The sequence below is a fragment of the Chaetura pelagica genome, unplaced genomic scaffold (genome assembly GCF_000747805.2).
Source record: "Chaetura pelagica isolate M959 unplaced genomic scaffold, ChaPel_1.0 scaffold453, whole genome shotgun sequence".
In the NCBI taxonomy this organism is placed as follows: domain Eukaryota; kingdom Metazoa; phylum Chordata; class Aves; order Apodiformes; family Apodidae; genus Chaetura; species Chaetura pelagica.
The window spans coordinates 1,081,136-1,092,979 of record NW_009952879.1 but is presented as its reverse complement, the minus strand read 5'-3'; the positions used below and the strand labels follow the sequence as shown (position 1 = coordinate 1,092,979).

General features: G+C 42.2%; 1 non-coding gene across 1 annotated transcript; it reads right to left on the bottom strand.

Moving 5' to 3' along the window:
• Window positions 1-11,743: 11,743 nt before the first annotated feature.
• TRNAQ-CUG lies at window positions 11,744-11,815 on the bottom strand. Its single transcript has one exon. It is a non-coding gene; the product is annotated as a tRNA-Gln (tRNA).
• Between the last annotated feature and the right edge of the window lie 29 nt (window positions 11,816-11,844).

The window sequence follows — 11,844 nt, the reverse complement described above, 5'->3', positions numbered from 1 at the left end:
TAAAGTTGTGTTTTGTTCTAGAGATCACTTATATCGTGATGGGTTAAGTGAAGTTTATCTGTCAGATAAACACTTCTCAGGAGTACTATTAGGTTTCATTAATGTTTGTAGAACAATATTGAGATTCTCAAGAGAAGCAGCTGTAGAAGTGCAAAGGATACTAATTAATTTACAACTACCTTCTTTTTTACTAAATGGCTAACAACACTTAACCTAAGATTCTCCAAGTAAAACTAACTTACTTGATTCTTAAGATAAAAACATTCTGACATCTGGGTTTCCATTTACTACTACCAGTATATGATGCATTTTGATTTTTATTGTCCTTTGATATATCCAGGCACATATCTTGCTTTAGTTCCAGAAACAGTCCAACATAAGTAAGTGAAGTTACAGTTAATTACCAAAACAACTAAATTAATAAACTCAAAGACAATCCACATTACCATTTGCCTTTAATATATTAAGTATTTGAACCAGAAAGCCTGTAATTAGTATCATGGAGTAATTTCCATATTTATTTATAAGGAATCTCATTTACATAAATAGTCATTATCAGATCATTATAAATCAGAAAACTGACAAGCCAGAGTGAGATCAGGCAAGATGTACCAAAAAGATTTGCTAGACTCCCTGTTTGAAAGTCTTCTGAGAGAAAAATCTCTGCTCCTGAACAGGCTGAAACAGGACAGTGCTTTGGAAATACAAGCAGTGCTTCATCCACATGGCATCACCAAACAGAACAGTTATTTTGTAGGGTGAGAAAACATTGGGTCACTCTTCTCACTAACTGTCATGGAGAGTTTCCAAGAAAATGCATCTGACACATCTGCAGTGAAAATCTGACTCAGATTTCAGCTGATGTTCTCATAAAACAGCTTTTATGCTTTTCTGAAACTCCATAGCATTCCAAAATACTTTTCAAAATACTTCTTTCTTTCAAAATACCTTAAATACTTACAGTACTTTCAATATTTTCAAAATTTTGCATGTAGAAAGAAAAGGCATTATGCAGAAAAGAAAAACAAGGAAGAAAAAAGGCACTTTATATCTATTTGCAAGCTAGATTCATTATTCCTCAACTGTTAGCTAGAAAATCACAGGTATTTAAAAATTGACTATAAGAATGCATTGCAGGCACTGCTGCCAGGGCTTTTGAATGTTCATTAGAAGAATTTTTTTCAGGTAGAAATAAAACCACCAGTTTTTAAAAGGCTACAGCTACAGAAACATATTAAAAAAATATTGCAGTTGCCCTGTTAAGTCAGATCTGTGTCCATCCTTTTTCTGTGTAAGATGCTTTTTTTGAAGTGTAAGTTAAGCCCACCAGAGTAAGGCAATACACCACTATCTACCCTGGCTGGATGATTGTTTTACTAATTCCTAGAGAATGGAGGTTGGCTCAAGCACTGAGTCATGAGGATTTAATCTCAACATAGATATTCTTAGTATCTGTTATTTTATCTTGGGTGTTTTTGAATCTGTATCACTGCCCTCTCCTAATTATCTGAAATCATATTCCTTTGTAACAGCTTTGGAATGTTCCCTTACATTATTAAAAATACTGGCCTTATTCTATTGGTGCTCACTCCACTCACCTATGGATTTTGTTTGGTAAGAGTGTTCTCATTGAACATGTGAGCAACTGCTGAGAAACAGAGGCAAAACAAAGTAGCAACATTAGATCTCAGCAGTGAGTCACCCTGAAATGTAGGGCAGCCCAGGCTCCTGCCCTTTCCTGAGCTCTCTCAGCATTTGGTCCAGCTTCAACACAGGAGCCCCTCACCTCGTGCAGTCAGAACTCAAACTGCTGTTTGTTTTCCTTTGCCCTAACAGCACTGCCACTTGAGCATGGAAGTTTAGGGGAGAGGAACTGGTCCACAACCTGGAGCTGACAAAGGAGATGAGACTGAACACAAGCCAAAGCACCTTGAAAGTAAAGTATCAAATCTACTTGTTTAATCCAAGATGCCCCAATTTCATTCACGTCTCAAAATCAATGTGCTCACAGCAGAAGAGGGAGGGACAATAGCTGATCTGACTCACACTTGGGGGAGGACTCTGCTGCTGCTGTGAGGAGCTCTCTGTGACAAGGCAGGGAGAGAGAAAAGTGCATTGATTAAACTGCTTCACGTAACCAAGTTTGAATTTCACTCATGAACAGTACAAAACTGTCTTAATCTATGGTATTTTTTTTAAATCACAGGCTAACTCTTAATATAAAAAAGAATACTTCCAATATAAATCATGAGATTGGAGGAAATGTCCTTGGCAATTGAATTTGTTCCATGCTGCTGATGGTTCCTGTTGGTGACAAGAATTTTTTTTAAGTAAGAAACAATGGGAAACAGATGCAAATGCATTTACCAGAAGGCCAGGCAATGGCTGCTTTTCCAAAATGTCAAGTGTGCAGAGTAGAGTAAATTTAAAAGATAATTAATTATTTAAACTGAATTAATTTTACTACAATGAAGCCCTGTTAAGCCATCTCATCCATCCTGCTCCCGGCTCTGCTACCTCTTGCAGTCTAAGTCTAAAAACTGACATCTATTTAAGAATACTTCAACTGAAAAAATCCCTTACCCAGTCCTGGTACCAATATGTTGCTTTTAAAATATATTTACTGCATTTTTAAATATATTTACTCCCCTCTGACAACCATCCCAACTGAAAGGGCAGGTCAAACTGCAAGGATCCTATAGAAGCTCCAAGGAGCAAGAATTCACTAATGATAGTTAAATTAATCTTTTCAGAGCTATAGTAATGTTTGTCACATTATTTTGTACAGTGTCATTTTCTTGTCATGCGAGGGGAATGACTAATTACATATGGAAACATTTGAGGGAGTTCTTAGAAACCATAACATTTTACTTGATCATTCATAACCAAACACATACAGAACTACTCGCCCTATCACTGTTGCGCAGCTTGTGTTAGATCTCCATAGTTACACTTGGCACAACAAGTACAAAACCCAAGTGTCTTTGCAAGGCTGATAAGCAGGCAGGAAGCAAGTGAACATCTGCTACAACTTTAGATGCTTTTGCCTTCAGCCACTGCTGAAAATCTTCAGGCTCTGCATTCCACCTACTGCTTGTTTGGCCTTTGACACTAGCAGCTGTGGAACAGGAGATGTAAGATGTTGTACCTACAGAGAAGGAGGTACTTTATTTTCTAAAGGAGTATTGGGCTGTTTCATGGGATTTCTCCTTTCCATTTTCTGATCACTAGAAACGCTGGATAGCAGATACTGCAGATGGAGTCATCTCCTGAAGGTCAACCACTTCCTATTTTGCAATTTTTTTTCGCTAATGTTCTGTTTTCCTTTCCAAAAGGGCTTTGTTTTGTTTTGTTTTGTTCTGTTCTGTTTTAAACACCAAAAACAATTGCACCATATACTGAATAGTAATTATAATCATTGGAAGGAAACCATGTGCTTCCCTGAATCAGGGCTGGGGCTTCCAGTCCAGGCAATCTGTCTTCTTGTAGCATAACAGCATTTCTATAGCATGGACAGCCAAGGAACAGGGTTCTACAAAATAAATAACAAACAACTCAGAGTAAACTATTTCTTTGTTTAAAGAAAGAGCTGTTGAACATTATGCTTGAAAAATGAGTTCAGCCACACAGTGGACATGGAGGAAACATCAGCTCCAGTTAGTTCTGCAGTTCTACACTTAAACTGTATTTTTATTTGCATGGAAAACCACTAACAGAGAACAAGTGACAGCAGCACATTTCTTAGAGTGATGAAGGCCATGTAGTGTAAATGCACCTTGATGTACTTCCTTGGAGGCTGCACGTTTGCCTAGAAAATTACACCAGTTGTGGTTAAATCAGATTTAGGCACATGTAGTAGATCCTTTGGGTCTGACACAATGAAATGAAAATACATTTCAGGGTAATGATAAGAAAGATGAAGATTCTCCAGAGTTATGTAAGTGTAACTGAGAAGAGAAATTTGCCCAGAAATTCTGTGTTCTGTGCTTTGGAGTCGTATGCAGTATCTTATATGTTCTATTCTTAAACTGCAGATGGATGCTGTTTTGCTAGAAAATAAATGAAGTACAAAGATGACTTCAAACTTTTGCAGAAGACATGCTGAGGCTCAAAGAAACATCAAGTAACTTTCCTAGAGAGACCTGAAAAGCAGAGACACCGTGATCAAAGCAAGAAAAGACAAGAGTCTTATTCCACCTCTAGTACAAGATGCTTTCTCTATCAAGGGCCAGGAGCTTACCTGGCACAGAGGTGTTCTACTAGTCTGCAAATACATCATATGAGGTAGATCCTTCTGCAGTATTTAGTTAGTTAAATATGGGAATATCCACAAAGACAGTTGATTTTAACCCTTGAGACTGGCAAATTACTGTCTCAGACTATATCACCATCATCATTATTATTAATTGTTATTATAATACAAAATTATTAGAATTATGTTATAACAATAGCAGCAGCAGTAGTAGTAATGGGAGTAACACATCCTTTTGTTAGAGCCCTACCATAATTCTGAATATTCTCTACAGAGAACAACAAACTGCATTTGCTCTGAAGAGTGTACTTTCCAATAGGTAACAAAAAACCATGATAAAAAACATGAAATGAATTTGTACTAGTAGCAAATACCTTAATAATTGTGTGATTCTGTGAGCCAAAAGGAGTAGCTGGGCTTGAAAACAGGCTATAAAAAGCAGGCTGCATTATTGGCACTATCATATTGATATTATCTTCAGGATTTCACAGGGAACGGAGTTTTTTGAACTGCATTCATATTAGAATAATTAATTATCTGTCTTGAACTGTGTGCATATCATATCTGACCAGCTTGGAAACAGGCCAAAACTTGAAGTAATCTTTAGGAGAACTGCAGAATTAATTCCCATTGATTTGGTGTCAGAGGAAGCAAATCTATACCTGTCTCAAGCATGTGTATTTCTTGCAGAGATGCACTAAAACAGTCATCTTCTCTCTGCCTTCCTTCCCTGTGCCCTCCAAACATCAGAAACCAGGGTCAGAATGAGGGAAACCTGGCCTAGCTCCAAAATCTAATTGAAACGGGTTTAGTAACCCCGTATTCCTGGCCAAGCTATACACAAATTCCTGGCCAAATCCAAGCCATCCTAAACTCTACTCTACCCACTGCACTGAGTTCCTTGTTGCTCTCCTGGTGCTCCAGTCCTTCTAAAATACATCTCCACTCCAGGCTGAGAACATCTAGGCAAGATGAGATGAACTTCCTGTCAGTCTATCAAAGGCATAAGCTCTAATTCTGCACAGTGGTGAGACAACATTAATGACTAATCGTAACTGAGAATGCATTTTAAACCAGGCAGAGTTCTGGATCAATCCAAGCGCCATAAAATGTGCTGTGCTCTGAACATATTGCACACCTTGCTCACTGCACAGCTGGCTGATGAGAAAAGTCTTGTCCCAGAACGTTTGCTTAAGCACATGAAACATATTTTTAGCATCCCAAAGGTGTGTGTACTCAGAGAGCTGAGAGTGCAACCTGTCTGAGAGCAGCTTTTCAGAGAAAGGAGCAGGAAAGAGGCAATGGGGGGTGAGATTAGTCCCCGTGGAAGGAAGCTCCTGCTTGGAATATCAACACATCTTTTCAGTCTCTGTCATTGTGACTGTGCTTTTATCAAATTTTCAGTTTGTTTCTTAAGCCACGGGACCAGATGGCTCCTCTATATAATGCAGGGAATCACAGCCAGGCTGGAGGTTTTTATTGTGTGTCACAGCATGCACGTGCGCTGGACCAGGGTAAAGTCTCTCACAGTCAGCATATGGCACAGGCTGCACTTGGATGGCACTACAGCAGGTATCTAGATATACATACAGGCAGAAGGTTGGAGTGTCTTTTCTTCTTGCAGGTTGTCAGGAAAATGACTGTCATACCTTCAACACAAATAGCAAGCAATAGAGGCAGGGCAGTAACACATGGCATGGGACAGATGCCAGGTGCTTCCTGGGATGCACAATGCCTGATGGCAAGGAATCCTGGTGGGCCAAGGACAGGAGGCTCTTGTTCCCCCCCTGAGTCCCCATTGCAGTTCATCATTAAGCTGTGCTGACACTTTGCCCAGTGCCTGCTTGCACAGCCAGTAGCCGTGGGCAGTACTTCTGGCCCTGAAGCACCTAGTGAGGAGGAGATAACCTCGTTGTTTGAGAGCGTCTTTGCCTCCAGCATTTTCAAAATGGAAAACAAACCAAATTTTTTCCTCACTTGCCTCATATAGATCTGGGGTAAATTCAAGATGTGGCAGCCCTGTGAAACTAGAGTGACTGAGAGGGGAGGGTAAAGCAGTCAGATTTATGCAGAAGGTGATTTATGCTTCAGTGACAAGACCATAAAAATCACCTTGTATTTGTGCTTCACTGACATATTGCAAATAGTCAATTCTGGGCACTGCAAAATGTTGGGATAATGAAAGATGTTTTTTTGCTACCTAGGAGACAGCTGTTTCAGAGAAGTCCAGCTTGCAAGTCTCAGTGCAAGTAACAGATCTCCAGGTGGTTGAGGGCTGTCCCAAACAGCACGACTTGATACCGTGTGTGCTCTGGGCTGTGCAAGGAAGGGGCAGCCAAACACCTCTGACAGCCACACTCCACTCAAAATACTTTCTGGGATGTGAAAATTATCCTCTGGATATTTTTCAGCCTGCTCTTCTTAGGATTTATGTGATATGCCCTCTGTGTTGGGAGTGACAGGACACGTCATCAGAGGGTGCCGCGCTGGCCTTTGCAGACAGGAGGGAGTGCTGGCAGGCAGCGGGATGCCCGTTGGGAACTGGAACAGTGACCAGGAATGTCAAAACTGCAGCCCGTGCAGCAGCTCTGATGAAGGTTAACACGTGTTGCCACCACCTCTGAGGTCAGCATTGGGCTCACTTGAGCAGTCCTATAAATAGATGCCCAAGGTTGACTGAAAAGAGGATTTGGCTCTGACGGATCTTGTTTAGCATTCCCAAGAGAGGAAGGCAGATTCTTTTCCTTTTTCTCTCTTCAGGCTCTAATCTTGAGTTGGTTTCTGTGGGAAACATTAGTGGCATTTGCCAAAAGAGCTGCCACTGTGAGCCAGATGTCTTGCTGTGTCCCACAAACCATATGTACACATTTCCTCAACCTGCAAACCCAGACCTAATTCCACCAAAGACTCAAACTAATTCCTCACTGGCAAAACTAGGGAAAAAACCCAAACAAACATTGAGTTTAATTGCTTGAAAAGAGTAGGACACCTGGTGGATTTATAGAGAATATCTTTGGGATTATGAGCAACATTTTGTCATTTTCTTGGCAAAACCAAAACTATGAACATATTGAACTATGAACATAGCCAAAACTATTAACATATTTGTAGAGGAATCATTGAAATATCAGGGTTTCTATTTAATAAATTAACTTTGTAATAGCTGTGACAACCTACAGTTTGCCTGAAGAAGTTATTGCACCCTATAAAAAAACAATGAGTATTGTTTGAATGACTTGAAAAAAAAAAATTATGGACAACTGGATGGTTCCCAAGGCCTGGGAACAGGAGTAAGGGTGTTCTGCCAGATCAAAGCCATCCCAGTTGTTCCATCTGACAGCTCTCTAATGATCGTAACGAGCAAAGTTTCATAGTTCCAGCCCAGCTCTCTGGATAATTGTACAGCTTCACAACAAGCATTGCTGTGCTGAGCACAGCCAGCCAGTTGGTTGTTTCAGCAGTGAATGAATTGGCCACAGAAATCAAACTGCCTTCTTCATTCCCTGGGGCTGATCTTTGTAATCCAAATTAGAAGATGATGGGATGGGCGATAATGCTTGCAGTGCTGTAGTTGACATTGTGTTTGTCTGGTGGCAACACTCCTATTAAATACACCAACATCAGGCAGATTTTGGCCCTAGATAGGAAATCAAACCCTGTGGCAGGGTCTAGCAAGAGGAAGAAGATTTTGAGCCATATCTTGGCCAGCAATTATCCTGGAGCTGCCACTTTATCTTGCTAATAAATCTCTGGAGGCAGCAGACACAGACAACAAGATGTGTGTCGAGTCCAAAATAGATGCAGGAAAGTGATGACTTCATTTTGAGAGTCACCACAAAAAAACACCAAGTCATTGAGCCTGTTGAATTCAATTCCTGTTCCCAAAACCTGCTGAAAATCTTCCTTTCTGCTTACCCTAATGTTGGACTAACAAAAAAATTACTCCAGAAGATGATTAATTTTTCTAAAGCTTCTCCCTTCCCATTTTTTCGTCAGTGCCCCAGAGATCCCTAGACAACAGCAAAACCAGGGTGATTTTGGATAGGTCACCCTTCAGATCCAGGTTCTTTTTTATTCCAGCTCCAGGTCTAGGAGAGAAAAGGCTGATTTCTAGAAAGTATTTATTTGGTCTATTTCTTCTTGTATCTTATTTTCTTTTTGAGCTGCAGAACTAGAAAAAGAATATAGTGGATGCTGGAATTCAAGTGAGTTATCAACAGAAAAATTCCTATTGACTCCATGCATTTTCATCACTCCTACCTCTGTCATGGAATTACCTGAGAAACAGAACTCTTTCTACATTGTAGACCCTTTAATTTCATCCAGGGTTTTAAAAACAGGGTTGTTTTGGGTTTTATTTCAGTGGAAATAGGTTGAAGGTTTTTCCCTGACTGAGGGTTGTGTGTGCTAAGAGTAGGTTTTTCTCTGATTTAGCAGCTGGATTGGAAAGCTTGAATTATCTCTGCATAGCTGCAATGATTCATGGATTGTTAGGAAATTGCAAAGTATTGATTGGATTTCCCCCTTTAGGAAATACTTCTCTGATAAAACACAGTAAGTTCTGGGGGGTTGCTTTTGTCCTTCATGCCTTCTGCCCTGGGTAAGCCAGTGGCTCCTTTCATCTGGGAAACTGGAATTTGGGTCAAGAGCTGTTCAAGGACAACTCTGAATTATTCTGATTTCCAATTCCAAATCTTGCCCTGCAAAGTATGAACTCCTCAGAACCAGAAAAGCTGGGACCAGCAGCAAATACTGGCCATCCCTGTTTCCCATCCTTCCATTTCCATTACAAATACCACTGGTGTATTCAGCAAAGGCACCCTGACCTTGTGGGAACACTAAAGCCATGAAAGATGGTGGCAGATTTTCCCCCTGATTAGGCCAGGATTTCTCTCAGGGTCTCAGGAGTTGGTGGCAGGTGGGAAGTGGGAGAATGAAGTGAAGACTGGGCAGGGCAGAGCCTGATGCACAGTGCCTGGGGCTGAGGAGCTGGGAGCTGATAGCTCTGACACACATCTACACATTAATGGTGTGGCTGAGGCAAAACCTGGGGGCTTTTTGGCAGCTGCTGTATGAATTTCCAGAGCAGAACCATCAATACACAGTTATGAGTGTGACCTCTGCCTCTTTGCTTTGCTAAATTGAACACCCAAGGGCCAGCTGAGTATCACTCCTCATCTCTGCTCCAGTTGCTTGGAACATGCTGCCTCTGCAAAGGGTTGTGCCTGAGCACAAGCTGAAGAATTATGAGAGTGCGCTAATTCAAGGTTTGCCATGAATTTCCTGTTCCTGCAAGGATGACACTAATGGCAATTAGCACAGCAGAAATGTCAGTGCTGAATGACTTTTCTCACATTAAAAGCTGTCAGCCCCAGAGCACACAGTCCTCTGTTATTTCAGGCCTGACCTCTGCTTTTTGGCCATGTTTCATATGCACGGGATGTCCCGGGCCAACCCATAACTGCAGCAGAACTCTCCAGGAGCGAACACATGGAAAGCACAGAGCAGCCAAAACCAGTCTGTGCTGACAGCAACATTTCCTGAGCTTTTGTATATTCCCATCTGGGGCTTGCCTGGACAGGAACAACATTAATCCAGGACTGAACAAAATAGAAGACACTAATTTCTGGAGATCCTTGCTATTCCAGTGCTATCCTCCTGCCCTGCTGTCAGTTGACTCCTCTTCAGATGCAAAATTCTTTCTGCTGTTTCACTTTTGCCTCTCTGCACCATGAAGAACCTGATTATACATGGCCCTGGCTAGAAATATCCCCTGCTGCTGCTCATAAACAGGGCAATCCACAGACGTTTTCAGGTTACAATGCATGAGTGGTCAAAATGCCCCTGCTTTGTAATGTGTGAAGTTCAACAAGTGGTAGTGGCACAGCAATGTAGGGGCTGAGATTTTTGTCTCAGCCAGAAGAGGCATTGACCTCACTTTGGGCCCACAAGTCTTGGGTAGGATGAGCTCCAGATGAGGAACATTTGCAATTTGATGCAAGAGGAAATACTGCTTACGCATAGGAAAGATGTAAATAAAGGGTGTTTCCCAACTTGCAAACAAAATCCAGAACACAAAAAGGAGAACAGCTCTTATAGGAGGATAACTAAAAATACTTCAGAGTTGTTATTTGTATTCTTTTAGAACTAACAGCAATTCTGGAAGATGAAAGCAGGCCTGAGACCCATCAAGTGAAAACTAATAGCTTTTTAACAACAAAGTTCAATGGAGTTGAACTTGGAGTTCAAAGTTCAAATAGGATACGAGATGGAAATTTTATCTACAGAGTTAGGTATGTACCCCAGCCTCTGCACACAGAAGAATCCTTTATCAATTTTAATGCACTACTTGGTGCAGTAGGATTGAAAAGGGTGGCAAGAACAGGCCAAGAATTTTCAGACTCAAGATTTTGGGTATTCTGAGTGATAAAAAAGGATGAATCCAAAGACAATGCAGACTCCTACAGACCTCACAGCTGCATTACTTTCTGCTCCTGTGAGGTCTGGCCTTGCAATTCCCTTGTGGAGCTGGCACAAGCAATTATTCCCATGGGACACAAGGAACAGGGTCCAGGGAATATGAAGCCCCAACTGCTTATCAGATTTTGAGCAGCTGTGAGAAGCTGGAGGTGCATGGTCTGCCAGGGCACGCTGGAGGCTGGTGGCAGGACGTGAGGTGTTCCGTTATTAGTGCATTGTTTTCCCTGCTCAGAAGCTCTGAGGCAGCATGAACCGTTTATTTAAAAATGCAGAGGATCCTGTTATGGCTCAGTATCGTTCCAGCAGATGGTAACTGATGCACAGCATGACTGCTGATGCCCGGGGGTTACTTTCCATGCCCAGAAATGATAACACCAGGCACTGGCTGCAGTGATGGCAAACACCCTGCTGCAGCGGGTGGCCAGCTGGTGGAAAAAGAGCAGTTTTAAGGGCTTTGGTTTAATCATCTGGACATGAGTGTTATTTTTATCCTCTTCTATTTAGGTCTCAAGCCTGTGCTAAAGGAAGCTGATGACAAAGCTGGTGTCCCCCACGGCACACAGGCAGATGAAGGGGACTGGCTTTTGGGAAGGGAGAAGTGGCGTGGGCAGGGAAGGGACCCAGTCTCGTGGCCTCTTTGTGCCTTGTGAGCTGGAAGAGCTTGTTGATGTCTCTGAGGGCTCCACCATGAGCTCCACTGGCTTCAAATGCTGCTCTAGGCCTAGTTCAGGGCACGTATCTGTGAGACCTGGGGGTTTCCTGCCAAAGCCCCGTGGCTGTGGGCAGCTCCAGGGTGGAAACCATCACCTGCCCGTGTCAGCAGGAGGGCACCCACGCCGTGAGCCAGGAGACGGCTCCTGAGTACGAGACAAGAGAACTGGGGTGTGGCTGGTCCACCTCGGCGTGTGAAGAAGCCCGTGGGAGAAGCGAGGAGCCTGTCTGGTCATCATTTGGGAAGCTGAGGTTGAAAAAGGAGTAAAGTGAGGAGAAGGGGAGAAAATAAAAACAGTCAGGTTCCACCGAGATTTGAACTCGGATCGCTGGATTCAGAGTCCAGAGTGCTAACCATTACACCATGGAACCGCGCTGGCAACAGCCTCTCCCGGATGCCA